We start from the raw sequence: 27,401 nt of genomic DNA, 5'->3' as shown, positions 1-27,401 counted from the left end.
CTGAACTTAATGCCAGTCTTTGAAAGTTCGCTGTTTTACCCTGTTGTGTACAACTGAGAATATACATACATACAAATAATAACATGCATGGTAATTTGAAATGGACTAACATCCCACTTTCAAATCAAATATGAAATATTAGTACAACATAATAAAAATGTTAAAACTTACATAAAAGTATCACAATATTATATGTTTAAACATAAATAAATAAAAATAATAAAAAGATAAAAATCATAGAAATCACCAACGGGAACTGTATCAATCTGGATAGGGGTTCCAGTTCATGTCGTCGGTCGGGTTCCACGGTTGGTTATAGGTGTACTGATAGGCTTGGTTAGGGTCGTAGAGAGTAAATGGTGGTCGCATATCGGGCTGGTGTGGCAGATAGTAAGCAGGTCGGGTCGGTACGTAGTTATTTGGTACCTGAGGTGATAGCTGGCTCATGATCTGATGCTGATGATAGTGCCATCTATCATGCTGTCGTTGCCTGGAATGCTCGTACACATTCTCGGCATGCCACTGCTCGAACTGACTATGTCTAGCCTCGTTTGTCATTTCTACCTTATCTATACGCTGGTAAACGTCAGTAATAGCCTCCCTAATGACATCCCTAATGTCATCCGGTTCCTCCATTTCCTCATCTGAACCTCTCTCTACCTGTGGATGACGACCCTCATATGGTACTTCCTGATTGCGTCTGCTCTTTAATACCTTTGCACCCTGATAGACCCGCAATCCTAAAGTCTCAACCTGTTCCCTACATACCAACAGTGGACCCCCTTGATCCCTATCTACACCCAAATACTCTCCAATGAGAGTAACAAAAATACCTCCTCCTATTATTCTCCTGTCCTGTATTCCTGCCACCATTTTGGATAGATAAAAACTAACACAGTAGGGGATATTAACAACACTTCTAGTGTTTCGAATACACTTAAGGTAAAATAAATCGTGTAAGGTCATCTTCTCCTTGTTGTTACCTCTTTGTGTAATCGAATTAGCTAAAAATCTATGTATAACACGAAGCTCTGCTTTGTTAATATCTAAATAGGAGTGTCTTCCTCCCAGCGTAAAAACATTATAATTTGACATACGCCTCCAAACGGCGTCAGCGTCAAAATTCCTATCTACCCGCTCCCCATGATAAATCAAATTTGTACAATTAGGTAGTAGTAATTCACCAGGAGTGTAAATCGGTAAAGCCCTGGCCATGTCCAGCATGGACATCCTATACATCATACGGCCAAGTAAAAATCTAAGAAAATTCCTATCATCTAACCTAACTACATCAGTATCTAACGCTATAGTACTCATAAGCTCAACACACCATTCCTTATATACAGGCCTACGAATGGTGAATAAACGTTCCTAATTAGTAAAAGAAGAGTTCCCATACCTTTGGATCAGATGCTGCCTAACTGAGTTAGCTAGTTGGACCCTTTCCAAAGGCTCCCAATCTATTACCCTCGGTACTTCTACATTTTTCGTTACCAGTTTAAATTTGTTACTTTGGTACGTCGGGTAATCTCTCCAACTTCGATCAAATCTCAAATTGGGATGCAACTGTTCTTCATGAATCGTTGGGTGTTCTATTATTGGATGAATCAGAAATTGTACGTAGGCATTAACATATTCTTGTTGCGGATCATAATACGGTATGTGTTGATCATTATGATATTGTTGTTCTTGTTGTTGCTCATGTTCTGGTTCATATTGTGGCTCATATTGCATTTCTGGTTGTGGTTCCGGAACAGGTTGCCTAGATGATGATGATCCACCATCAGTATCGGTATATCTCTGCAAAACACATTAAACACAAAATTTGTGCATCCAAATATGCATTAGTGTTAGCAAAATAACAAATTAAAACAACTACAATAACATGTTCAATCAAAATTAAACTTATACACATTTTCACAATTTTAACAATTCTACACTTTTCAAATAAGCATATATGAAAATGTTTACAAAGTTCATAAGCATTCAACTCAAATAACATGTTAAAATAACCATTACTAGCAATTAAACAAGTTTTAAATGACATTTACATCAATTTAATCAAGTTCATGAATTTTAGACTTAAAAAGTCCACTTTAATTCTCAAAAATCATGTTTAGGATCAAAGTTTGGATCATTTAACTACCTAAACATGTTACACTACTTAATTTAGCAATAATTCATGATAAAAATCGGCCATAACCTGTTTATATCAAAAAGCCCCAAATTGCTCAAGAACACAAACCCTAGATTTCTAAAAAAATTGAAGTTTTTGGCTTCAAATCATGTTAAATAGCATCAATCTAGGTTATACATGCATAATATACTAACAATTTAACTCTAATTACACTAAAAATTAACAAAATTAAATTAGGTATAAATTAGCTCAAGAACACTAAAACTGAAAATTTAAAGAGTTTAGGGATGAAATTACTACCTTCTTGCCTCCCCATCTGAAGAAAGACACGATTATAGCGAGAAATTTAGTTGATTTTGGTTGAAAAATGGCGAATTTAGGGGTATTTTTGGGAGGATTTGCGTATTTGTGTGTGTGTTTGTAATGGAGACAGAGAGCTCGCTGGGTTTCTTATTCTGACCAGCATTTTGGCCTCATGCGATTGCATGAGGTTTTGGGGTAAATCCCATGCGATCGCATGTGTCCCTGATATATTTTTTTAAATGTTTTTGGCGTACTTTAATTCAATAAGATTAAAAATAATGATAATAAAATTTCTTGTCCCGCCCTTGGGTAAAGCAATTTCGGTTCAACGACCTAGTCTCCAACTCACGACGAATTTTAGATATCAAATTTTTAACTTAATGAAATAAAGTAAATTTTTGTTTTTAAAATCACACCAAACTTAAATTTAAAATGCATAAAATTAAAAATTCATATTAATATTATTAATATTTTTATACATTAATTTTACAAACTTATATTAAAAAATATTAATTTTTAAAATATTTAAAAACTTAAATATATTGGTTCTAAAAATTTACAATATTAATTTTAAAAACATGGTAAAAATTAAAATTAAAAATCTTTTTGGTCTTTTATCCCACTTTAATCAATCAAATATTATCAAAAATATACGCCCCTCTTTTCGGTAAAGTAATTTCGATTTCATAACCTAGTTTTACTCCTGACGAATTTTTGAAATATTTTGGGTTGATTGATTAAAGATATTTATACCTTAAGAATAAACGGTAAATTTCGCAGTGATGTAATAAATTTTTGTATGATATCAATAATTTCGGTTTCGCATACCTAATTTTATTAAATACCAATTTAATACTTTATAGCGAACGATTCAGCGTTTATTATCAAAAGGTTAAAAGCAATAAATAAAAACTGTACATACTTACATGTGAGAATGAATTCTCAGAGACCTGCTTTAGCTGACTCATAGGAGAGTCATGTGATTTGGTTCTCCATAGCTACATAAGCGTAACCTCGATTCTTCAATATCTTTTCTTCTAAACATATGAACGGTCCTTCTCTGCACAGAGTAACAAATTCGGTATTTGAATATGTTTGATTGTTTGAACATTTACCTTCGTGTGACCATTTTCCGCATTTATAACCTCTTTCAAGGTGTCGTGCTCTTCTTTTTGTTGCGAATTTTGATTTTCCTTTTCCAAAATGTATCTTATGATGATCTTTCCTGAGTTCTTTCCTTACTTCGTCCATTTTGCCTCTTATGAAGGATACCACTTCACTCGGGAGTGTGTCATTATTACGTTTAGTAATCATAGCGTGTAGTAGTAGACCATGGTTCAGATTAAAGGAATTCTTCATCTCGTAAAACCTAAAAAAATAAAAATTCAGAATGGAGGGAGAAGACTAGTTCTTTAGGGTCTGCTAGGGAAAGACCATTCGGATTCCATTCTCGAGAACTACACGAAAACAGAATATCTAACTCTAACATAAATACATATTACCCTAAAAAGATTCGAATTTTCCCACACTTAGTTAGCTGTGGTGTCGAAATTGTGATTAACTTCATCTTCAACTTCCATTGGATTATCTATGTAATGTTTAACTTTGTGACCATTAACCTTAAATTCAATCCCATTTGAATTTATTAACTCTACTGTTCCGTATGAGAAAACTCTTTTGACTATGAATGGTCCAGACCATCTTGATTTTAATTTTCCAGGAAATAGCTTGAATCGTGAATTGAAAAGAAGAACTCTATCTCCTTCTTTAAATTCTTTTGAACTTCTGTTTTTTTTATCATGCCATTTCTTCGTTCTTTCTTTATAGATTAATGAATTTTCGTATGCTTCATGTCTTAATTCTTCTAATTCGTTTAATTGACTTAACCGTAGACATCCGGCTTCATGCAAATCAAGATTACATGTCTTCAAAGCCCAAAATGCTTTGTGCTCAATTTCTACTGGAAGGTGACATGCTTTTCCGTAAACGAGTTTGAAAGGTGTGGTTTCAATTGGAGTTTTGTAGGCTGTTCTAAAAGCCCAGAGTGCATCCTCCAATTTCATGGACCATTCCTTCGGATTTGATCTTACGGTTTTCTCTAGAATACGTTTTAATGCTCGGTTGGTATTTTCAACTTGTCCACTTATTTGTGGATGATAAGCAGTTGAGATTTTATGAGTTACTCCATATCTTTTGAGAACTTTCTCAAGCTGATTATTACAAAAATGAGTACCCCGATCACTTATTAAAGCTTTCGGTGTTCCGAACCTTGCAAAAAGACGTTTTAAAAAGTTGACTACAACTCGTGCATCGTTAGTTGGGAGAGGTTGTGCTTCCGCCCATTTAGATACATAATCAATAGCAACGAGAATGTAGAGATTATTATGAGATTCTGGAAATGGACCCATAAAGTCAATACCCCAAACGTCAAATATTTCACATACTTGAATGACATTTTGTGGCATTTCATCACGTTGACTTATTTTTCCGGCCCATTGACAAGCATCACAGGATTTACAAAGAAGGTGTGCGTCTTTGAAAATTGTAGGCCAATAGAATCCAGCTTCATAGACTTTTCTTGCTGTGAGTTGAGGCCCATAATGTCCTCCTGTTGGTCCTGTGTGACAATGGTTTAAGATTTGACTGGCTTCATCCCCGAATACACATCAGCGTATTATTCCATCGGGACAACTTTTAAACAAATGTGGATCTTTCCAGAAATAGTGTTTTATATCACTAAAGAATTTCTTTCGTTTTTGGTACGACAACCCTTTTTCAAGGAATCCACATACTAAGTAGTTTGCATAGTCTGCAAACCATGGAATTTCACTATAATCTATCTTTAATAGATATTCATCAGGAAAGTTATCTTGTATGGTCGATTCATTTAGAACTTCTAATTCAGGATTTTCAAGACGAGAAAGATGACCAGCGGCGAGATTTTCTGCTCCCTTTTTGTCTCGGATTTCAATATCGAACTCTTGTAAGAGTAAGATCCAACGGATTAATCGTGGTTTGGCATCTTGTTTCAAAAATAGGTATCTAAGAGCAGAATGGTCAGTATAGACCACCGTTTTAGCTAGAACGAGATATGAATGAAATTTGTCAAAAGCAAAGACAATAGCAGGGAGTTCTTTTTCAGTAGTTGTGTAATTTGTTTGTGCTCCTTGTAACGTCTTACTAGCATAATAAATTGGTTGAAATCGTTTTTCAATCCTTTGTCCTAAAACGGCTCCCATTGCGAAATCACTTGCATCGCACATGAGTTCAAATGGTAAATTCCAATTTGGAGTTATCATGATTGGTGCATTAGTGAGTTTTTCTTTAAGAATATTAAAAGATTTGATACATTCATCTGAAAAGATGAATGAAGCATCCTTTTCTAGGAGTTTATTCATAGGTGTGGCAATTTTAGAAAAATCTTTTATGAAACGTCAGTAAAAACCGGCATGCCCTAGAAAACTCCTAACTCATCTAACATTGGTGGGATGTGAAAGTTTAGCAATTACATATACTTTAGCTCTATCCACTTCAATTCCTTCCTTTGAAATTTTATGAACAAGAACGATGCCTTCTCTAACCATGAAATGGCATTTCTCCCAATTAAGTACTAGATTTGATTGTTCGCATCTAATAAGCATTCGTTCAAGATTAACTAGACATGTTTCAAAAGTATCACCGAAGACTGAAAAGTCATCCATGAAAACTTCCATGCATTCTTCTATCATGTCGTGAAAAATTGCCATCATGCACCTTTGAAAGGTTGCAGGGGCGTTGCAAAGTCCAAATAGCATGCGTTTGTAAGCAAAAGTACCATAAGGGCACGTGAACGTGGTTTTCTCTTGGTCCTTGGGTGCTATTGGAATTTGAAAATATCCGGAGAAACCATCAAGAAAACAATAGTAACTATTTCTGGTTAATCTTTCCAACATTTGATCAATGAAAGGTAAGGGAAAGTGATCTTTTCTAGTGGCATCATTTAAATTTCTATAATCAATACAAACACGACATCCTGTTACAGTCCTAGTAGGAATAAGCTCATTTTTTTCATTTGTGATGACAGTCACGCCACCCTTCTTAGGTACGCATTGAACTGGGCTTACCCATGGACTATCAGAGATTGGATAAATTAATCCTGCATCAAGTAGTTTAATAATATCTTTCTTAACAACATCTTACATATTTGGATTTAGTCTTCGTTAGCGTTGCACATACGTTTTATGACCTTCTTTCATAAGGATTTTATGTGTGCAATACGAAGGACTTATGCCTTTAATATCATGAATCTTCTATGCAATAGCTGGTTTATGAGCTTTTAGCACAGAAATGAGTTGAGATTTTTCATTTTCCGTAAGAGAAGACGATATTATTATAGGTAATTCAGATTCACCATGTAAATAAGCATATTCCAAATGGTTTGGAAGTGGCTTTAACTCTAATGTCGGTGGTTCTTCTATCGATGATTTATATCGATATCTGTCTTCTTCTTTTAGCATTTGAATTTCTTCTGTTGTTGGTTCATATCCATTAGCCATGAGTGCAGCTAACATTTCAGCTTCATCAATTGGTTCAGTTCCTTCTCCTAAAGAACATTCTCCTGTTCCTTGTAATTCTGGAAATTCTTCTAACAATTCTGCATGTGAATCTATAGTTTGAATATAATAACATGTATCATCTGCAGATTGCGGTTGTTGCATGGCTCTATCAACAGAAAAGGTAACACTCTCGTCCTCTATACTTAGGGTCAGTTTCTTACCAAACACGTCTATTATTGCTTTAGCTGTGTTTAAAAATGGTCTTCCTAATATGAGAGGAACTCGAGAGAATCTTCTTCCATGTCCAGAATAACAAAATCTACTAGAAATACTAAAGTACCAACTTTAACTAGCATGTTCTCCATTATCCCTCTAGGATATTTTACTGATCGATCGGCTAGTTGTATGCTTATTCGTGTTGGTTTCAATTCTCCAAGGTCTAATTTAGCGTATAATGAATACGGCATTAGATTTATACTAGCACCTAAGTCTGCCAATGCTTCTATTGAACTAAGACTACCCAGAAAATATGGAATTGTGAAACTTCCTGGATCTGATAATTTTTCTGGTATCTTATTCAACAGCACTGCAGAACAATTAGCATTCATAGTAACAGCCGAGAGTTCTTCCATTTTCTTCATATTTGTGATTAGATCTTTCAAGAATTTGGCATATCTTGGCATTCCTGAAATCACATCAATGAAAGGAAGATTGACATTTATTTGTTTAAACATATCTAAGAATTTGGATTGCTCGGCTTCAAGTCTTTCTTTTCTCATTTTACTCGGGTAAGAAAGTGGTAGTTGGTATGGTTTAACATAAGGTTTAGCCTTAACTGTGTTATCTTCATTAACCTTTTCAACTACCGGTTCTGTTTCCTTATCTTGCTCAGATTGTGGTTCTTGTAGAGTATGAATAGAGTCATCAGAAATTTCAGGTATTTTAGGTGGTTTAAGTGTAATACCACTTCTTGTGGTAATGGCTTTAGCTGTTTCATTTCGGGGGTTAGCATTTATATCACTAGGTAGACTTCCTGGTTTTCTTTCACCTATCAACCTTGCTAGGTTACTTACTTCTTGTTCTAAATTTTGAATAGAAGCTTGTTGATTTCTAAATGCTTGAGCATTTTGTTCATTGGTTTGTTTCTGAAATGTGAAAAATTGAGTTTGAGATTCAACTAGCTTCGACATCATATCTTCTAAATTTGGCTTTTTATCATCAGTTTGTGGTGGTTTATTTGGAAAAATAGGTCTTTGTTGATTGTAAGTATTATTAGATACTTGTTGATTGTTAGGACCTTGTTGGTTGTTGTATGGAACATTTCGGTTATAATTCTGATTTTGATTGTAGATTGGTCTTGGCGGTTGATAATTATTCTGATAATTATTTCCAGGCCTTTGGTTCATGTATGAAACATTCTCTCTTTGTTCCATTATTTGTTCAATACTGAGACAATCTTTTGTCAAATGTGGTCCTCCACACTACTCACAACTAATTCATAAATATCCTTAGTCATCTTTTCCATTCGTCTCTCGACAGCATCTATCTTTGCGGAAATGGAATCAAAGTCATGGCTAGAATCGGCTCTAGCTGCTTTAGATGATCTAACGATATCTTTTTCTTGATGCCACTCATGTGAGTGGGAAGCAGTGTTATTAATAATTTTGTAAGCTTCAGTTGCGGTTTTTTTCATAATGGAACCACCAGCTGCTATATCGATATCTTTGCGTGTAGTGATGTCGCATCCTTGGTAGAACGTTTGTACTATTTGATAAGTGTCTAAACCATGTTGCGGACATCCTCTCAATAACTTTCCAAATCTTGTCCATGCTTCATATAGAGTTTCATTTGGCTTTTGCATGAACGTAACAATTTCTCCTTAAAGTCTCACGGCTTTAGATGCCGGAAAGAATTGTTTAAGAAAATTTTCAACTAAAACATCCCATGTATCAATCGCCCCTTCAGGTAACGATTCTAACCAATCTTTGGCTTCTCCCTTTAAAGTCCAGGGAAATAACATGAGATAAATCTGTTCATCCTCAACTTCTCGGATTTTAAATAGAGTACAGATTCTATTAAAGGTACGAAGATGTTCATTTGGATCTTCCTTCGGCGCACCACTAAATTGGCATTGATTAGTTACCATGTGTAGGATTTGTCCTTTGATTTCATAATCTGACGCATTAATATCTGGTTGAGTAATTGCGTGACCTTGGCCAGTGCGTTTAGCTCTCATTCGGTCTTCCATACTTAGAGGTTCCAGATTCTCCATAATTAAATTTGTTGAATCTGAATCACTAGAGGATTCTGACTTAATGGTTTCTTCCTCGACAAACTCTGGATGAGTGATTTGTGATTCATGAGGAATGATTAGTGGTTCAGGATCTCTGAATTGTCCCTGAATATCCTCCGGATTCTCAATTGTGTGGTCGGGTTCAAAAAATGGATTATCGGAAATTTGAATTGGAGTACTTGGTCGACTGGATGACGATTCTAAAGAAAAATCAACGGCGACAATATTGGCTAGATGTCTTGATCGAGTTACAGGTGGTGAACGTATGAAAGGTGGTGAACGTTTTGCTCGGTGCATTCACTGAATATCCTATTAGTTATAAAAGATAAAAATTATATAAACTATCAAATTAATAGATTTTTCTGATTTTGCCCACGTTTCGAATAGCCAATAGATGCAGCAGGTAGCCAGGACCCTTTAAATCGGAAGCCCACAACTCGCCACTAACAAATTCAACTATTACTACGAATCAGAAAATTTAGGATGTCTATCAATTTAACCACTTAAAATAATTTTTCGTTTTGAAATTTTAGGGAAGAAATAGAAAATTCTATGTCCTAAAAACTAGAGCGTCGAGAAATAAGAAAGAAAAAGAGCGCGTCGAAAAACGTCGAAAAATAAAAATAAGAAAGAAAAGCGTCGAAACTCAAAAGTCTAAAAACTAAAAATTAAAACTTACGTCTAAAGGTATTAAAGCTTAAAAGGAATTCTATATCCAAAACGGCAATAACTTAAAAAGTACTAAAATCTTAAAACGGCGTCGCAAAATTCTAAAGCACCTAAATCTTAGTCTAGAGAAAAAGCACTTAAGGGATTTTACGGCAAAGCCTAGAAATCTAGAAATAAAAATGGCTACGGCAAAATACTAAATTTAAAACTAATTATGGAAAAAAAAATTATAAAATTACGCTTTAACGATTAAAAATATACAAAATATAAAAATAGGCTTAAAGTTATAAAAATACAATTTTTTATAAAAATATTATTTTTATATTATTATTTTATAAAAGTATTAATTTATTATATTAATAAAACTAAATATAACTTAAAAATACAAAATAAATAAAACTAAAATTAATTAATATAATAAATAACCCTAATTAGGGTTTAATAATAATAATAATTAATAATACACCGTAATTAATGCTGTACCAGCATTAGACCAGACGTGTCAGACAACCTCATGCGGTCGCATGAGTTTTAGTCACCTGGGCCATGCGATCGCATGGATCTCGGATCCAGTTCAGATGTTAGGCTGCTACAGTGTAGTGGCCCGTTTTTTTTTTTTCTGTTTTTATATTTATATAAAATATTTATATAAATTAAATAAAACTTATATTTAAAAACTAAAATAGAAATAAAAATACTTTATAATTATATATATTTTGAACAACTCTTAAAAATATATATATTTTGTTTTTGTTTTTATATTTTTGATTGTATTATATGAAACGTATTTTTATAAAAATGAATTAAAGCTTAATAAAAATCTTTTTTATAGCGTTTCGCTTTCGGCGTTGTTAGTCCCCGGCAGCCGCGCCAAAAATACTTGATGTTTGCAGAGGTGTATACGAAATAGTTATATTTTTATTGCGAAATATTATTAAATACGATACAATTTTACACAAGTTATTTATTTATTTATAGAGTGGATATACCTAAACCTTGCTACAACACTTATAGGCAGTGTACCTAATCGTACAGTAGTGTAGTTTTTAGTAAGTCCGGTTCGTTCCACAGGGAGCTAGCCAAGTTTAACGCTATATTTTTAAAACTAAATTTGTATATAAATATGTATATATATTTATAAGTAGTATTATTATTATAAAAGGGGGTTTTTTTACGTTTAATGACCGGTTTGTCGATTTTAAAACTTTACTCGCAGTTAAAACCTAATGTAAAATATTAAAAATAAATATAACTTAATTTAAAACGTAAAGTAAATGACAATAATTAAAATGCGATAAATAAAATTGCGATAATTAAAAAGTACGATAATTAAAAGTGCAATAAATAAAATGACAGTAAATAAAAGTGCGATAAAATATGAAATAAAGAAATTATGCTTATTTAAATTTCCGTAATCATGATGTTTGACATGTTGATTTTAATTTATTACCATGGGTTAATTGTCCTTTGTCCTGGATTATTCGATATGTCCATCTGGTTTTTGTCCATAACAGTCCATCAGTCATAAATATAAAGTGCGAGTGTCCTCATCAAATTATCCTTATATCCGAAGTCAAATATTCCAACTGATTGGGGACTTAAACTGTAATAAGATTTTAATACTTTATTATCAATTACACCAAGTGTCCTTGCATGTAATCCACCCCTGTTTTAATGAGTCCATTGACTATTAATCCATTCCCATGTCCGGTCAAATGAACGATTATTAGTACTTATAAATATCCCGCCCATCGTGTCCGATCGAGTGTATGTGGTTATTTATAATTACGTCTAATTGTAAATCTTTATATTAAATTAACGAACTATCATTCAATTAAATAAGTATAAAGCTCATTAATAGTCCATAGTCTAATTTCCACAAGTGTCGTTCTTTTGTCCAAACTCTAATTATGGTACAAAGCCCAATTACCCTGTCTTTAATATTTAGCCCAACATCACGATTACTTCTATTTAAATAAGCATAATAATAACTTAGCTACGAGACATTAATTTAAAAAGGTTGAACATAACTTACAATGATTAATAATAGCGTAGCGTTACACGGACAGAATTTCGACTTACACACTTACAACATTTGCTAACATAACCTTATTATTATTAATCTTAAATTAAAATTAAAATTATAAATTATATATATATATATATATATATATATATATATATATATATATATATATATATATATATATATATATATATATATCGTGAGAGAGAGAGATTGAATTATTGTCTGTTATTTTCGTCCGAAAAACAGCTGAATTTATAGATGTGGCCAAGCTTCTGGGCTCATGCGATCGCACGAGTTTTCTTCATGCTGGCCATGCGATCGCATGGCCGTCAAATACTGGTCACAATTCATTTTAAACGTGAGTTGCTCGAATTTTAATATATATATATAATATAATATATATAATTTTATATAATTAATTATATATTATATTATATTCTTGTACTCTGTTGACTTGTAATTTTAGCTCCGTTGCGTCGCGCGTTGAGAGTTGACTCTAGTCCCGGTTCCGGATTTTCGAACGTCCTTTCGTGAAAGGACCCGTCCTAATCCACCTGGACGAAGTCATCAACATTTGGTCCCATTGCGATGATCGGCTCCAAGTAATGTCCTTATATTGAGCAAATGCACAGCGGAAGACTTAATTCGTACCTGAGAATAAACATGCTTTAAAGTGTCAACCAAAAGGTTGGTGAGTTCATAGGTTTATCATAACAATCATTTCAATATGTTAATAGACCACAAGATTTCATAATCATAAACATAATACACTCGCAAGTGTATGTAAAGCATTCTAAGTGGTTGAGCACTTGGTAACCATACTTAACATTTAATCAACATCGTATATTCCCTTTATTATGAAATCTCACTACACCGTACCAAGTGTAGTCACCAAAACGAAGTACTGTGCAACCGTTGAATACTGGTCGTCCAGTCCGGTTGGGGTTGTCAGGCCCGATAGATCTATCAACAGGATTCGCGTTTACAATACCCATGTAATTAGTAGTTACCAAGCTACAGGGAAATATGCCAGTGGTACAACTCAACGTAGAATATATTTTTAAGTACTTGTGTCTATTTTGTAAACATTTATAAAAGCAACGCATGTATACTCAGCCCAAAAATATATATTGCAAATGCAATTAAAAAGGGAGCAAATGAAACTCACTTTTGCCTTGAAGGTATTTAATTCGACTTGGTCTCCGATAGATATCACGAACCTAACCATATATATAATATATCAACATATTTTCTTTTTAAGTAATCGTTACATATATATATATATATATATATATATATATATATATATATATATATATATATATATATATATATATATATATATATATATATATATATATATATATATATATATATATATATATATATATATATATATATATATATATATATATATATATATATATATATATATATATATAGTTTTAATATTTTCTTAGTCCGTAGTTAGCAGTCCGATGTTAGTGGTCCACAATTAGTTGCTTAAATAAAATAAATAAAGACCCCATCGTATTCGTATTGATCAGAATTAATCTCGACCCATGGTACCATGTTGTCAAATGACGTGTTGTGTACATAAAGTACCGTGTTGTCAAATGACGTGTTGCGTACAATCATGAGGTCTTATGATTAATCTTCTCGTGTTGTTTACGGGTGGTCCTGAAATATATAAAATCAAATCATAAGTAATTATATATAAAATATCATATTAATTAGAAAAGATTTGATTAATTTACTTTTTCTCCAAATATTTTCGTAGCTAAACTAGCTTCGGATACCCAATCTTGTTTTAGTCGTAGTTTCTTCATTACAACTCCGTTTTTGTTGGTTCAACTTGCACTTCCTTGGATAGAGTCAAATTTTAAGAATATGAACTGAAAATACCTTTGTTTGTATTTGAAATCATAGGTTATAGGTCAAACTTTGGTGAAACTTATGAAAGTGATCATTTTCCATCATAAAAACAACATTTAATGATCATTTTTCTAAAAATACTTACACTTTGAGTTAAACCATGAAAATTTTATGTGTTAACATATTCATAAGAAATATCATTTTTCCAGAACATAAACTTCCAATTCAAAGTTCAAGATGGTTTTTAATTATCCTACCCAAAACAGCCCCCGGTTGCACTCCGACGACGTAGATTCAGTTTTTAAGATGTTCTTTGTAAAACCAAGTTATATCTTGTTAGGTTAGCATGTCATTATGATATATTACAGGGCTTGAAGTGTTTTAAAAGTCAAATTAGAAGGATCTATTTAGTTTGCGAACAAGTTTGAAATCATTCAAACTATGTTCTTGTTGTTAAAATTTTATACCATAAAATAAGATAGCAATATGAATATGAATTGAATAAGATTATGAACAAGGTTACTACCTCAAGTTACTTAGACAAAGTTACTGCAAAAGATAAGAAATAATCTTAAAATCAAAGAGTGGTGGAGTTAGATCAAAAGGTTGGAAGTAAACTTCTTCAAATGGGTGGTTATTTTGATATGTTCTTGAAAGAGTTTTCTTATGGTGTTTAAGGCTTGTAATTGAAGCTAAATGATGGGTAAAATGCTTGGAGATGATCAAGTATGAAGTTAGGAGTATTTTGAGAGAGAAATGAGGGTGTAGGTATGAGAAAATGGAGTGAAGAAATGGTGTTCATTTATAAAAACGTTTTTAGTTTATAAAGAAAGAAAAGGATTCCTAATTTTGTTTTCTTACTAATAATTCATACTACTTGACAAATCCTAGTTACCTCATATCTAGGGCAGTAATAATGTTGATTAGGATGTTGATTTGATGTGTATATACCAATAGTAAATACGTATAGAAGCTGGGTATGATACGGGTACATATACCCTAGATATACGTATAGAAATCTTGAGGAAACGGAACGAGAATTCAAATATAGCTATCTTTTGTGAATATACTTATATTGTTTTATGTATTTAAGTCCTTAAAAAGTGATTAAATACATTATATATACGATACATGTATAAGCATTATAGATTATAAGTATATATATCAAAGAATGTTACGTATAGTTATCGTTTTGAAAACTTAAGTTAGTAGTTTCAAAATATACTTATAAGTCATTGTCATTAGTACACAATGAGATGTTAAACCATCCTTAGATCATGTTAAATATATATAAATACATATATATACACAAACGTATAATTATCGTATGTTATATAGTTCGTGATATCATCGGTCATATTGGACGGTCAAACGTTGTGTAAAACTCTTTTCAAAAACACAAGTCTCAACAATTTGGATTTCTTATCATGTTGGTATGGTTTAATTTATGTAAATATTAATCTCATAAGTATAATTTGGTCAGAAAATTCCGGGTCATTACAATACCTACCCGTTAAAGAAATTTCGTCCCCGAAATTTGATAGAGGTTGTTATGGATAACAATAAGAAGGTTTTCATGACAAATATAAGGTGATAATGGAGTTTTATCATCATTGAGTAATGTAGATAAATCGATTCGATTATGCGAAGAATATAAATGAGACTATCGTAAAAGAGTGAGATGAGAAAAATGTATTCGTCTTAACCGATGACGTATTTATGATTGATTTTCGGGATTTAAGGGATTTAAAGAGAATCTTACGTAATAAGATTTGGTTCTTTGGTGATTAAGGAAATCAGGATCTTCTTTGATTATATGCAATAATCTGTTTCGATTGCTCTGTCGGATATTTCACTATAAATTCACCCCTTCGTTTTCTTATTTTCCACGACTCACACCTTCTATTCTTTCTCCCTTGATTCTTACTTTAAAGCATTCATCAATATGCTCCATCCAGTCCTGATTCTTGATATACTCCTAACTTTTATATCTGTCATTCTTCTTTTTCATCTACCACCAGAAGAATCTATTTACTTCTACTATACTCTTGTGTTTATAGTGTTTCTAATTCTCCCGTGTCTCTATATTGCTATCTGCATCAATATACACGGTTTGTAATTTTGGGGTTATTATCGGAGTTTATATTCTTCATTATTTTTCAGAGCTTCATGCTTTCGTTTTCTCTTCCCGACTTCGAGTCAAGTGAGTAATGGTCCGGAATTCGTAGATATGAAATTCAGAATGAACATAGCTAATGCTCTAAGAAGAAAATGGTAATAGAACGATTTTGATTTGTTAAATTACCAGAATACCCTGGAGAAGACCGAGTCATCCAGAAAAATATTCTCTTGATATGTTTAGAGATTAGATAGAATGTAAGAGTCGTGTAAATGGCACATGATGACGGTACTGTGAATCATCATGCTTCATTAGAAACTCAGCATGACTTACTGTAATATAATGACGTTGATCAAGTGTCATTATATTATACTAATCCATGCTTCAGTTCCCAACACTACTTCAAAACATTCATATTTTAAACTCGAAGGTTTCAGAATTTAGAAACTAACACAGTTTCTTTTATGTTGCAGATATTACGGAGAGATAAATGATCTCAGATAAGAATAGTTGTGAAAATATCACCAGAAATATGGAGGATATTTATAATAGAACATACGAGAATATCTTAGAATATCTAATATCAATGGATGATGAAGAAGATTTGTCTGTGAAGGTTTAGAATGAGAAATAAGATGTTTGCTAACGATTTCAGCAGGCACAGAATCATTTGGATTCTTTGAAGGCAAACTTATTCTTTGTGATTTGTCCACGGCTTTCTTCATAGTTTCGCATAATCCACTTTTCAGTACTAAATTTTCTATCGAGCGTTCCTAACACTCCTTTCTTTATCATCAAACTTTTGGCCATTAAGATCATCTACAACATGCTGCTTCGTCAGCATTTTCAAAGTTAACTGATCTGGGTCATCGGTTATCAAACCGAGGTAGTTTCAGGAGAATTGTGTTTTTAGAATGATTAATCGCTGATGGTAATATTGTGGAATATAAAAGGTTCCCCAGTAACAATAAAGAGTACGCATATATATCGCGGTTATAATAAAGTTGTTTCGGATGAAAAGTCGGAGTTGACTTGCTGGAGCTGTGACAAAATTAGCTACTTTGGAAAGGGATTGCAAAACGATCTTCGGTAATAACAATGTCAAAGGAACTAGAACCGATACGTGTCAAACGTTTACTCAGTTTCCGAGGGTTTTTCAAGTGCATAACTATATGCATCAATCTTTTCTTCCGTAGATGAAGTGCGGTTGGTTTATCCTCTCGATTGAGGTGTTTTTAAGAATCATGATAGATTTGAACGCTGATTGTAATCGTCGAGATACAATGAGGTTTATGATGAAATCAAGTGGCAATCTTGAAGAAATATTTAGTTTCATATGTTATAATCAATATTTTAATTCATTTTAATTGTCCAATGTCATTAGTCCACAGTCGATAGTCCACAGTAACTGTCCAATAATTCATATATAGTTTAATATATAATATACGAATTAATTAATATGTGTCGTGACCCGTATACGTCTCAGACTCGATCACAACTCAAACTATATATATTATTGTAGAATCAACCTCAACCCTGTATAGAGAACTCGATCATTACTGCATATAGAGTGTCTATGGTGATTCCAAATAATATATATAGATGCGTCGATATGATATGTCAAAACATTGTATACGTGTCGCGATATTTAAAGTGCGTAAAATAATTACAGAAATTAAATGACGATAAATAAAAGTGCGATAATTAAATTGCGATAAATAAACTGCGATAAATAAAATGTAATCAGTTAGCTAGGAACAGTTAGCTGGAACAGTTAGCGTGGATTCTTAACAAAATTTTTCATAGTTAATTTGTTTGTTTCTAACAGATTTTATTTTGTCATATGTTTTCTTCATATGCCACTTGTTGGATTCTGGGAAGTCAAAATTCAAATATGAAATTGAATGAAAATGGTTATTCTGCGGTGAACGGATACGTATATCGGTGGTTGTAAGTAGGATAGTAAATGACTGTTGAATCAGCTTCGACGAATGTACAATGTAACTTATTAAGATGAAATCTAATTATTCCTCGGGTATTACCTACCCGTTAAAATTTTTTTTTTTACCATTAATATTTTGTACAAAAGAACTTTTAATTACAATCTTTATGAAAACATATATACATATATATTTTCTTCAGATGAAATCATGAATTTAATGAGTTAATATGATATTAATCTCATTTGCTTTTTGGTTTGAGCTAGAATAAGAAATCTCTAAAACTTTTTGAAACCACATATTCTTCGTAGAATATCAATGAAGTTATGTATCAATACTTCATCGTTCATTATTGTTGGTACTCCTTGATATCTATGGTGCGTATGATGTTGATGTTTGTGGGACAGATTATGATGTCGAGTCGTGTGATGCGGATGTTGTTTGTTAGTGGTGATGATGGTATTGTTGATGTTATTGATGGTGGTGCTGATTATGCTGCTGGTGCTGCTGCTGGTGTTTGCAACCTTCGCACCATGTTCTCCAAAGCCGTCACGCGAGCGCGAAGTTCGTTAACTTCTGCTAGTACACCGGGATGATTGGCGGTTGGAGCGAGCGAATGAACAAGATTTGTAATATGGGATAGTATATAATCGCGACGAGATACTTTAGAAATGAAAGAGAAATTGGTGTTTCAAAAAGGTTCGCCGGTAAGTGCTTCAGGTTCATCGCCAAGAGGGCAATTTTATGGATGGAATGGATCACCTTCTTCTTGTCTCCAGTGATTTAGTATATTACGAACCCATCCCCAATTCATCCAGAATAGATAATGGGAAATTGGTTGATCCATTCCGGTGACGCTGCTTTCGGAGCCCGAATGGAAATCCATATCTGCATAACTGTCAAAATCTGAAGAATTCGAACTAGATGCGGAATCCATCTTGTATAATGGGGAAAATGAATTTTTGGTATGAAATAGATTATAGGAGTTAGATTTGGTACTCTTCAATACATAATTTACATATGTATATATAATACCAAAATCCCGTAAATTAAAGAGAATCTTTGAAAAGATATCAGTCAAAGTTCGCAATAACAGATATGCTAAGATAAGAATTCGTCTATACACTATCAATGCAGTAAATGTAGTAAAACTTGTCTAGACTTATGAATGATAAGCGGTAATTTCCTAAGGATGATAAGCAGATGATTTCTCACTAGAAATGATAAGCAAAACTTTTGACATGTAGACACGGTCGAAGTCCAGACTCATTAATGCATCCTAATAACTACTAGTTAGACACACTAATGCAAGACCTGGTTCGCTACGACCACCGCTCTGATACCAACTGAAAGGACCCGTCCTAATCCACCTGGACGAAGTCATCAATATTTGGTCCCATTGCGATGATCGGCTCCAAGTAATGTCCTTATATTGAGCAAATGCACAGCGGAAGACTTAATTCGTACCTGAGAATAAACATGCTTTAAAGTGTCAACCAAAAGGTTGGTGAGTTCATAGGTTTATCATAACAATCATTTCAATATGTTAATAGGCCACAAGATTTCATAATCATAAACATAATACACTCGCAAGTGTATGTAAAGCATTCTAAGTGGTTGAGCACTTGGTAACCATACTTAACATTTAATCAACGTCGCATATTCTCTTTATTATGAAATCTCACTACACCGTACCAAGTGTAGTCACCAAAACGAAGTACTGTGCAACCGTTGAATACTGGTCGTCCAGTCCGGTTGGGGTTGTCAGGCCCGATAGATCTATCAACAGGATTCGCGTTTACAATACCCATGTAATTAGTAGTTACCAAGCTACAGGGAAATATGCCAGTGGTACAACTCAACGTAAAATATATTTTTAAGTACTTGTGTCTATTTTGTAAACATTTATAAAAGCAGCGCATGTATTCTCAGCCCAAAAATATATATTGCAAAAGCAATTAAAAAGGGAGCAAATGAAACTCACTTTTGCCTTGAAGGTATTTAATTCGACTTGGTCTCCGATAGATATCACGAACCTAACCATATATATAATATATCAACATATTTTCTTTTTAAGTAATCGTTACATATATATATATATATATATATATATATATATATATATATATATATATATATACTTTTAATACTTTTAATATTTTCTTAGTCCGTAGTTAGCAGTCCGATGTTAGTGGTCCACAATTAGTTGCTTAAATAAAATAAATAAAGACCCCATCGTATTCGTATTGATCAGAATTAATCTCGACCCATGGTACCATGTTGTCAAATGACGTGTTGTGTACATAAAGTACCGTGTTGTCAAATGACGTGTTGCGTACAATCATGAGGTCTTATGATTAATCTTCTCGTGTTGTTTACGGGTGGTCCTGAAATATATAAAATCAAATCATAAGTAATTATATATAAAATATCATATTAATTAGAAAAGATTTGATTAATTTACTTTTTCTCCAAATATTTTCGTAGCTAAACTAGCTTCGGATACCCAATCTTGTTTTAGTCGTAGTTTCTTCATTACAACTCCGTTTTTGTTGGTTCAACTTGCCACTTCCTTGGATAGAGTCAATTTTAAGAATATGAACTGAAAATACCTTTGTTTGTATTCGAAATCATAGGTTATAGGTCAAACTTTGGTGAAACTTATGAAAGTGATCATTTTCCATCATAAAAATAACATTTAATGATCATTTTTCTAAAAATACTTACACTTTGAGTTAAACCATGAAATTTTTATGTGTTAACATATTCATAAGAAATATCATTTTTCCAGAACATGAACTTCCAATTCAAAGTTCAAGATGGTTTTTAATTATCCAACCCAAAACAGCCCCCGGTTGCACTCCGACGACGTAGATTCAGTTTTTAAGATGTTCTTTGTAAAACCAAGTTATATCTTGTTAGGTTAGCATGTCATTATGATATATTACAGGTCTTGAAGTGTTTTAAAAGTCAAGTTAGAAGGATCTATTTAGTTTGCGAACAAGTTTGAAATCATTCAAACTATGTTCTTGTTGTTAAAATTTTATATCACAAAATAAGATAGCTATATGAATATGAATTGAATAAGATTATGAACAAGGTTACTACCTCAAGTTACTTGGACAAAGTTACTGCAAAAGATAAGAAATAATTTTGGAATCAAAGAGTGGTGGAGTTAGATCAAAAGGTTGGAAGTAAACTTCTTCAAATGGGTGGTTATTTTGATATGTTCTTGAAAGAGTTTTCTTATGGTGTTTAAGGCTTGTAATTGAAGCTAAATGATGGGGAAAATGCTTGGAGATGATCAAGTATGAAGTTAGGAGTATTTTGAGAGAGAAATGAGGGTGTAGGTATGAGAAAATGGAGTGAAGAAATGGTGTTCATTTATAAAAACGTTTTTAGTTTATAAAGAAAGAAAAGGATTCCTAATTTTGTTTTCTTACTAATAATTCATACTACTTGACAAATCCTAGTTACCTCATATCTAGGGCAGTAATAATGTTGATTAGGATGTTGATTTGATGTGTATATACCAATAGTAAATACATATAGAAGCTGGGTATGATACGGGTACATATACCCTAGATATATGTATAGAAATCTTGAGGAAACGGAACGAGAATTCAAATATAGCTATCTTTTGTGAATATACTTATATTGTTTTATGTATTTAAGTCCTTAAAAAGTGATTAAATACATTATATATACGATACATGTATAAGCATTATAGATTATAAGTATATATATCAAAGAATGTTACGTATAGTTATCGTTTTGAAAACTTAAGTTAGTAGTTTCAAAATATACTTATAAGTCATTGTCATTAGTACACAATGAGATGTTAAACCATCCTTAGATCATGTTAAATATATATAAATACATATATATACACAAACGTATAATTATCGTATGTTATATAGTTCGTGATATCATCGGTCATATTGGACGGTCAAACGTTGTGTAAAACTCTTTTCAAAAACACAAGTCTCAACAATTTGGATTTCTTATCATGTTGGTATGGTTTAATTTATGTAAAAATTAATCTCATAAGTATAATTTGGTCAGAAAATTCCGGGTCATTACATTTCGTACTATTTAAAATCTTGTACTTTGCATTTTGCGGCTCGTACTCTTATAACTTTTAGATGTTTCTCATCAATAATTTGAACCTCTTGGATTGTACTTTGTACTTTTGAGCTTTTTGGTCGTTTGCGTCTTTAATTCGTCGAATCTGTCTTTTGTCTTCACCTTTTAATATTTAAACGAATATCACTTGTAAATAGAACAATTGCAACTAAAAGCTTGTCTTTCTTGAAGGATAATGCTATGAAATATATGTTCGTTTTTAGCATTATCAATAATATCCTTAACTTTTATTATCAATAAAATCTTAATGTTAATATTATTGATAATACTAAAAATAATAATACTTAAATGATACAGTTTATAATAATCTTAATAATACTAACATTATTAACATGTCTAATACTTATAAATTTAAATATGATATTATTACTAATAACTATAATACTAACAATATCAACAATAATAATAATTAATCATAATATTAATAACGATACTTAAAATGATAAAATTATAGTAATAATTTCATAATTCATACTTAAACTAATAGTAATGTTAATGATGATACTAATAATATTTAATGATAAATCTAGTAATGATAATTATAATGATATTAATAATAATACTAATTATATTATTAATCTTAGTATGTATAATAACAATCGTAATTATTAATAATAGCAATAATAATAACAACATAATAATAATCATAATAACAATAATAATAATAATAATAATAATAATAATAATAATAATAATAATAATAATAATAATAATAATAATAATAATAATAATAATTTTTAAAAGAAAGACTACCTTTAAAAGTCTCTAATAAAAAGAATGCACCCGGTGAGGATCGAACCCGAGACCCCTCGCTAACCCGCAACACATTAAACCATCCATCCAATTCAATTTTTTTGTTTTTATACCTTTCTGTTTATTCATAACACAGGTTGTTTTCTGTTCTTCTTCATCTTTCTTACATAAACGAATCAAAATTTATAACCATGAATTACAGTTTCAATTTAGGACTTAACCTTGAATTAAAATTAATCAGTGTAGTATCCTTTATTCAATTAAATCAATAAAATAAAAAAAATTATAAAGGCGAGAGCTGCTGTACTGTTCGCGATAATAAGCAACAAAAAATTTGTGATTTCAAATTCGAGGAGGTTTTAGATCATAAGTTTAACATGAAATAAGTTCTAAATTTATTATAGAAACTATTTGGATCATCAATTTGACTTATATCAAAACTGCAAACTCGAATTTCCTCTTTGAAAATTTGTTTGACTTTTTAAACCGTATCTTTGACTCGAAAATTCGTAGTCGATACTATGAATTGAGGATTGAAATTCTGCAGATAGTTTTAGTAAATGAACTCCAACAAAACTGCATTATTACTTTTTAAAATTTATTTCAAAATCGAGATTTGAAAAAAAAAGTTGCACGAACAGGGGAACCTAGCTGGGTTTCGTTTATTTTTGTCTTTTAATCGAATTACAGTGTATAGGATATATGTTATGTTTGAGGGAGTAGTGCTGTAAGATGAAGTGATCAATTTGTATTATAGTTATGATTGTGGTCGATGTTTGGCTCATGCAGACAGGAAGGATGAAGAAAAAAAATGAAAAAAATAAATTTGATTAAGATATCTAACAGCTTGCACCATTTGTGGATTGGTTTAAATAATCAGGTACAAATCAAATACAGTTTGAAAGTGATTTTACAACTAATTTTGATTCCTAATTATAGGTACGCATTTATACAGCTTATTACAATAATGTTGATCTATAATGTATTTACATATATCATATATCAGTATATTTATAACGTATGTATATATCTGTATCATATTTAAGCCTATTATTTAGTAATTATAATAATAATACACTTGATACTATTTAGTAATTATAATAATAATACACTTGATATATATATTCAAATTATTATAATTATGTTTTACATATCTAGATTTATTATTTAGATGACTGTATTAATTATATATATTGAAATAATTAAACTCAAAGTATAACATTATACATTTAATACATTAACAAAGTTTACAAGTTATGTTTGAAACCATTTATATCTAATATACTTTATATATTTAAAATGACAATTTTTTTTAGTTATTTAAGGTTATCTTTCATAATAACTACATTACATAATGGTTCATTGATATATTTATTATAATTATTTACATAAGTAATTATTTATATTTACATTTCTGTTTACAATTAAAGGTTCGTGAATCATCGGGAATAGTCACAGGGTAATTTAATATATGAAAACAGTTTAAATGCTTTTGAGAGTTAAGATTACAGACTTTGTTTATCGTATTGGAATCATATAAAGATTAGGTTTAAATTTGGTCGGAAATTTCCGGGTCATCTCAGTACCTACCCGTTAAAGAATTTTCGTCCCGAAATTTGATCGAGATCGTCATGGCTAACAATAAGAATATTTTCCTGACGAATATGAGCTGATAATTAGAGTTTTATTACTGTAGAGTAATATGGATAACACTATTCGTTTATGTGAAGAGTACGAGTGAAGCTATCGCAAAAGAGTGAAATAAGTAAATGTAGATTCTTCATATCTTTTGACGTAGACAGGATTGATTTCCGGAGTTCAATAGATTTGGAGAAAATCTTCGTATTAAAATTTGATTCTTCGGTAATTGAGGAAATTAAGATCTCTATAATTAAATACGGTGGTCTGTCTCGATTACTCTGTCTGATATTTCCATTATAAATTAAACTCTTTCGTTCCATTATTCTCTTCATTCCTATATTTTCTTTCTTAGTTCATACATTCAAAAGATTGTGAAAATGCTTAATTCCGTTCTAATCCTTGATGTTTTCCTAATTATCAATTCTGTCATCCTTCTTTTCAATCTTCCATCAGAAAAATCTGTTTACTTCTACTATCGCCTTGGGGTGATACTATTCTTAATTATACCGTGTCTTTATATTGCTATTCGTATTAATATCCACGGTTTGTAATTTCAGTGTTGTTGTCGAGTTTTATATCTTCCCTTATGTTTCGGAGCTCTTTGCCTTTTTAATCTCTTCTCGACCTCTAGTAAAGCGAGTAATGGTTTAGAATTCGTAAGTACGGAGTTTTGAATGAACTTAATGTTCTAAACAAGAATAAACATAATAGCATGATTTGATTTGTCAATTTACCAGAATCACTAAGGATAGAACTATCAAGAATATATTTTCTTGATATGTTCAGAAGTTAAGTAGAATGAAAGAGTTATGTAACATGGCACATGATGAAGTTATGGTCTATGAATCATCATGTTTCATTTAGAAACTCAGCATGACTTACTGTAATATAATCACGTTGATCAAGTGTCATTATATTATACTAACTCATGCTTCAGCTCCCAACACTACTTCAAAAGTATTCCTATTTTAAACTCGAATGTTTCAGAATTTAGAAACAAAAATAGTTTCTTTTATGATGTAATACAGATAGCGCGAAGAGATAAATGATTTCAGATAAGAATAATTATGAAAATATCTTCAGAAATATGGAAGATATTTATAATGAAAGATACGATGATATCTTAAAATTTCTAATATCAGAGGATGATGAAGAATATTGTCCGCAGGGGTTTAGAATCAGGAGCAAGGTATTCGTTAATGACTTCAGCAGGTACTGAATCATTTGGATTCTTTGAAGGCAGGTTTAGTCTTTGTGATTTGTCCACAGCCTCCTTCATACTTTGCTCAATCCGTTTTCCAGTTCCAAAACTTCTCTTTTTCTGAGCCTTGCCAATACACTAATCTTTATCATCAAACTTTTTACTGCTAAGGTCATTTACAGTTTTTGTTGCTTCATCAGCATTTCGAGAACTAGTTCGCGGTTCAGAGTGTTTTTCAGAAACTTCACATTCGAAGTATGTAAGCCTTGGAGATAGACGTTATATGTATAACTGTTGGCATCAACATGCTGCGAGATTTCAAAATACTGATTGCTAATTCCCAATGATTCGTATGGCAATCCTCGTTACAAGATGCGAATGAGTAAATGATGGGGTTTCGGTAAATATAATGATTCTCCGGAAGGTCAAAGATCAGTGAAGTTGTGAATAAGTTTATTGCTAATGTGGTGGAATATGAAAGGTTCCCCAGTAACAATAAAAGAGCACGCATATATATCAGGGTTATAATAAGGTTGTGTCGAATGAAGAGTCAAAGTTGACTTGCTGGAGCTGTGACAAAACTGACTACTTTGGAAAGAAATTGAAAAGTCATTTTTGCTAATAAATGCCAAAGGATTTGACACAGATATGTGTTGAATTATGACTTTGGTTTCGAGAGCTTTTTAAGAACATAACTGTGGGTAATATTTGGTTGGATCATCATCTCGATTGCTCATTACTTAAAGTGTCTTCAGAAATTTCGAGAGGTTTGAACACATATTGTAATCGTTAATATACATATGATGTTCTAACACATTTTTGAAGTCAAAGTATAGCTGTGAAAGATGTAGGAATCTAAAAGTGATGGTATCGGTTATATCTCGAATTGAATTCTGAGGTTTCAAAATCAGAATATGTAATTGAGATTGAATGAGTATGGTTGTTTTGAGTTCTATGAAAGAATGTATATTATTGTGAAAGTAGGAAGTATAGCTGATAATTGTTGAATCAGATTTGAAGAATGTAACATATAAATTGTGAATTTATATATCTCTCGGGTATTACCTACCCGTTAAAAAATTTCACAATTAATATTTTGTACAAAAGAATTTTATTTACAGTCTTTATGAAAATATATATATGTATATTTTCCTCAGATGTAACATAGATTTTTAATGAGTTAATACTAAATTAAACTCATTCGATTTACGGTTGGAATTAGAATTGAATAATCCCTTGAAGGCTTTAGAGATTACATAAGTATTTCTTCAATAATATTGAAATTATGAATCAATACTTCGTTATATGTTGAGGCGTGATGTTGGTTTTTGTTAAATTCTTGTGAACTTCGCAAAGTACGAATGATGGTATCTGAAAAGTTTTGGGTACATCGATGATGAAAGTGTAAAATCAAATATATACTTGATTTATTATGAATTGGAATTTGTTGAATTGAGGCAGAGATTGTAGTTTACGATGGTTAAGTTGTGATCGAAGGAGGTACATTATTACATATTTGTAATATGAATTAACCGAGTAGTTAAGATTCACACACAATAGTTTAGCACGGAAAGATTTATTTTTATTTCAAAATATATATATATATATAATATACATATAATTTCTTCGGAGGGAATGAGTTAATTCTTCATAATTTGTTGATATAATATACGCGTTATTGATTCGTAATGATGTCCACAGTGATTCTTGAACTGACGGAGTTGGTAATATTATAGATGTTGTTGATTCTGATGCTGACT

At 31.7% G+C, this 27,401-nt stretch overlaps 1 protein-coding gene across 1 annotated transcript in view; it reads left to right on the top strand.

Moving 5' to 3' along the window:
* LOC139874463 (DNA oxidative demethylase ALKBH2-like) overlaps window positions 1-27,401 on the top strand; it is a 77,311-nt gene that overhangs the window by 6,912 nt on the left and 42,998 nt on the right. The gene's annotated exons all lie outside the window — the stretch shown is intronic.

Source organism: Rutidosis leptorrhynchoides, chromosome 11 (genome assembly GCF_046630445.1).
Source record: "Rutidosis leptorrhynchoides isolate AG116_Rl617_1_P2 chromosome 11, CSIRO_AGI_Rlap_v1, whole genome shotgun sequence".
Classification (NCBI taxonomy): domain Eukaryota; kingdom Viridiplantae; phylum Streptophyta; class Magnoliopsida; order Asterales; family Asteraceae; genus Rutidosis; species Rutidosis leptorrhynchoides.
The sequence above is the reverse complement of the archived record's forward strand: the minus strand, read 5'-3'. Positions and strand labels throughout refer to the sequence as shown.